This window comes from Peromyscus californicus, unplaced genomic scaffold, assembly GCF_007827085.1.
Source record: "Peromyscus californicus insignis strain IS unplaced genomic scaffold, ASM782708v3 Scaffold_19__1_contigs__length_69161282, whole genome shotgun sequence".
Classification (NCBI taxonomy): Eukaryota; Metazoa; Chordata; class Mammalia; order Rodentia; family Cricetidae; genus Peromyscus; species Peromyscus californicus.
This window is the reverse complement of record NW_026294491.1, coordinates 57,605,440-57,609,818: the sequence shown is the minus strand read 5'-3', so window position 1 is coordinate 57,609,818 and position 4,379 is coordinate 57,605,440. Positions and strand designations below refer to the sequence as shown.

The following is a 4,379-nucleotide window of genomic DNA, read 5'->3' as shown; positions in this document are numbered from 1 at the left end:
TCAGGGTCAGAGAATCAGATCTTGCTTTACCCAGCAGACCTGCATAATGGGATGATTTGACCACAGGCGTGGTTACCAGGTGTTTGGAAGCGTCTACACTTAGCTGTACAGTGTGGTTTGATCTTGCAAGAAGGAGGTCTTTTGCCTTTCCCCTTGGCATATTATAAAAAGCCCTTTTGAATAAAGCTCCAGGCAGCTGGGTATTGACCCAGGGCTCTCCTGAAGCTATCCTGTGTCTGCCTTTCTCCTCATCGTCTAGCTCTATCTTTCTACCTATTATTTCCTCATTCCTCTCTCTTCCACCCAAGAACCCTTTGAAAGGTGGGAGCGGGTTGGAGCTGGACTCCAGCAGACTCCTGCACTTAATGATGCTTTCTACTTAAATTATTAATTGAGGGTCTCATCTTAATATATCTATTTTTAAATTTAAAATTCTCAGACCCTGCTGAAATTTTCTTTCATATTGCTGACTTTCCTCTCCAGGGCCTGGACTGAATACATGTGCTTTATTGTGTCCTTTTTCAGGTTATTGCTCGTTTTCACCGATGACCTTTTAAAGTCCTTATCTGGCATTTTACCTATTTCAGTCTTTGAGTTTAGTAGTCTTGCTGCCTTTATTTTTTTCATGTTCCTTGCACAATTTATTATTATATTGCAGTTTATACTGCTGTTGACTTGGATCTCTTATCCAGTTTTAAATTAATTGAGATTAATTTAAGCAAACACTTTAAACTTAATAAGAACAATTAATAAACTAATCTTATATTTATCTGATTTGTTTTGAACTCTCTTGAGAAAATCTTGGGCTTTTATTTTATTTTGTGTTTAGTTTTGTTTACTGCTTACTCTCTTCCCTCCATAAAATTCTTTTCCGTTTATTTTTCAGCCTTGTTTCTCCTCCCAGTCTCTTTTTACTTCATCACATCCATTTTCTGCAAAAGCAGCCTTAGTTAAAATCTTATGTGTCCTAGGAGAAAAACTTGGCAAGTAAATGACACCAAGACACATCTGACCCTCGACAACTGAAAACTTTAGTTAACGGCACCACGAAGGAGGAGGACGTGTGTTTAAAACTGTGCCACTGAAACAGGCTCAGAGACGTGAAGCGGCTCGGCCAAGGCCACACAGCTAATAATGGATGGAACTACAGTAACTCTGAGCCCTGAGCTGGCTTTGAAGCCTGTGCTCCTGGTCAGACATGTCATCGAAGGGAGCAGAATGGGGACCCCAGATTGCTTCCACTTTTGCTCTTCATGATCTTGTACAAACTCTGAGCATCAAGTTCTTGCACTGGTAAGAGAACCTCCATAATTTGTCAGGGCGATTTGCCGTGTCCTCATAATCTGTTTCGATAGCTCTGCATGGCATGCCCACACATAGAGCAGCATTAGGGGACACTTTTATCTTTCAGTGCACATCTTTGTAAGCTCAAATGATTTTTCATGTTCTGCTCAGTCTCTAAAAGGAAATTAAATGAACGCTAGATGGCAGTCAAGGCTCAATGTTTGGGGTGTGTCTCGTGGGAACCATGTACTTGTACATAAAAGTCGTGGAGGGCTCCATGTACTGATTACCCAGAACTGGACACAGTCTTTGCATTCCTTCAGCCTGACCACCTCCTCAAGCAGAAATTTAACTGCTAGAGACATGGGATTGAGAGCCTTTGAATCAGAACAACATGGCTTTGAAAACTGGCTCTCAAAATTAGTAGCTTTACATGTCTGGAAATCACTCAAATCATGTCATTCTCTTATCATCAAGATATACATGGAAAAATTCCTGGTATAACTTAAAGCCATTCCTTCTTGTCATGCAGTGGGGTGGAGTATGGAGGGCAGCCACAGAGCCGTCTGGCTGTCCTGTCAGCGCGGTTGCATGTTGACGATGAGGTGCCTTCAACCCCAGGCTGCTGCAGAGACGCAGTCCTTCCAGTGCACTTCCACAGCTACCAAGAGGAAATGCATCTCTTCTACAATTCCTTATGAAATAACCTCACAATAAGGCATGCTGTATCTTCTTGGTAAGTTTCTGGATAGGGCATATTCTGTTTTTCTGTTCCTTTCTTCTCCTGGGAACCTCCAGTAATCCATAGAACATACTACAGTCTAGGGAGGGTGGCTCATGGAGACCGTAGTACCAGGACAGTGCCAGAAGAAGATAATTTATTTGCTGATTTAATTCAAAGTGGGAAATAATTTTCATTTCCAAGAGGACATAAGCACTTGGGAGACAGAGGCAAGAAGTGAGTTAGAGGCCAACCCCTAGGCTAGTCAGGGCTGTGTAGTGAAACCCTGTCCCAGAGGAAAAGTAAAAGTAAAAAGAAATCCCCCAGTCCCTGAAGGACATTGAAGTGTCCATCTTGTGGTCATGATATAAGCACAGGGTCACAGAAAAACAGATCTCCCCTAGAGATGACATGTTCATCTAAGAGACCCCAGATGCGCTGTATGCTGTGTAGGAGGACCCTACACAGGAAAGGTGAGGTGACATCACAGGGTTTTCCAAGGTCACTTCGCAGAAGTACACATCTTGGAAAAGTGAAAGCTCCCACATGTATCAGTTGGCACTGGCGCAGAGCTTACACAGGGCATCACACCAGAGATTCTTGATGATGTTTCTGGGATGTTGTGATAATTCATCTTCGGTGTCAACTTCAAGGGACTTCCAACTGCCTAGCCGACACCTCTGGCACAAATGTGAGGCTGTTTCCAGAGATGCCTCACTGAGGAGAGAAGACTCACCAAGTGTGGACAGTACCGTTCCAGTGACTGGGGTCCCAGGAGGAACACAATGAGGACAGGGAGCTGAATGGCAGCATCCATCTCTGTCTGCTTCCTGACTGTGTATATGATACTGTCACCATGTTTTCCCTGCCACGATGGCCTGGACCCTCCCACCAGGAGCCCAAATAAACCTTTCTTTCCTTAGTTTCCTCTTTTTGTGTATTTTGTCATAGCCCAGAGATGTAAATGGGATTGTTTCTTTAGTCTTGCCAAGATAATCAACAGTGCTATGGAGGAAAACTAGAAACAGAAAAATGAAATAAAAATAATGTGCTTTTGTTTTAGTTCACTACACACATTTCTAGTGCTTTTTCATTCCACCAATGATTATCCAAATAACTCGGACCATTTATACTTCCCTCACCCCAGACAACATCTCTCTATGTTGCCTAGGCTGTTTCAAATTTATGATTCTCTTGCCTTGGCCTCTCAAGTACCAGGATTACAGACATTACCACTACGTGTTACATCTTTCGCTTTCTCTCGCTCCCTCTTTTTTTTTTTTTTTTTTTTTTTAAGACATGGTCTCACATAGACCAGGCTGGCCTCAAATTTACAATGTAGTCGAAAATGACCTTGAACTTCTGATACTCCTGACTCCGTGTCCCAAGTTCTGGGATTATAACTGTGGGCCTCCCACGCTTGGTTTATCTAGTACTGAGAACTCCAGGCTTCATGCATGCTAGGCAAGCACTCTACCAACTGAGCTACCTAGCCTCACATCATTCTCCTAAGACTTATCTCAGTCTGCACATGCCATGAATAGGCCAACCCTAGGGTTCCCAGACAATGAGTTCACCCTGGTATGAATGATAACTTTCTACTGTAGAGAACACTCATTCAAATTATGGTGAACCAGGGAAGGGAAGAGAAATTGAGACCAGAGGACACTGAAATTAGATAAGTGTATTGTCCTAACAAGAGCTTTTATTGCCTTTTGTCTTTCTGTAGGATGAGGATTTTTTTTTTCTTTCATGAAGCAGTGGTCCCTCAAGCTGGGGATCCTACATGCCCGACACTTCCTGTCTGTTCTCCACCAACTTTTTCAGACTTCCTTCTGTTGTGTTTGTCTCTCTCAAGGCGTGTATGCTCAAAGCTATCCTAGCAGTACCTGGTAGTGGAAGAAGCCCAGTAGTAATGCTAACAATGGAAGCAATAGCAGTGATAGCAATGATAGCTAACGTTTATCAAGGACTTACAATGTCAGGCTATAGATCTCTTTGTCCTGCTATAACAGACTACAGGCATCTGGATTATTTGTGAAGAACAGAAATTTATTTCTCCCATATGAGTCAAAGACAGGCACCTGAGGGGGCAGAGCAGGGAAGAACAAATTGCTGAGAGCTGCATAAATCTCTTTTTTTTAAAAAAAAGATTTTATGTTTATTTATGTGTATATCTCTCTGCATGTATATGCACATGAATACAATGCCCAAGGAGACCAGAAGAGTTTCAGGAACTTCCTGGGTTTTATTTACTTCCTGAGTCTTATGAATTTCCCTCCTCTCTTAAGGAGGGAGTGCTTCAATCTGAAGGAAATTCTACACTACAGGAATGAATGGGAATAAGTTTGTCTCTTAGAAAAATCAAGTTCTG

The 4,379-nt window shown here is 42.4% G+C and overlaps 1 long non-coding RNA gene across 1 annotated transcript; it reads left to right on the top strand.

Moving 5' to 3' along the window:
- The first annotated feature begins 462 nt into the window (after positions 1 to 462).
- Positions 463 to 2,871, top strand: LOC128114130 (uncharacterized). Its single transcript, XR_008219725.1, has 3 exons — positions 463 to 1,293; positions 1,817 to 2,020; positions 2,659 to 2,871. It is a non-coding gene; the product is annotated as an uncharacterized LOC128114130 (long non-coding RNA).
- The last annotated feature ends 1,508 nt before the right edge of the window (positions 2,872 to 4,379 follow it).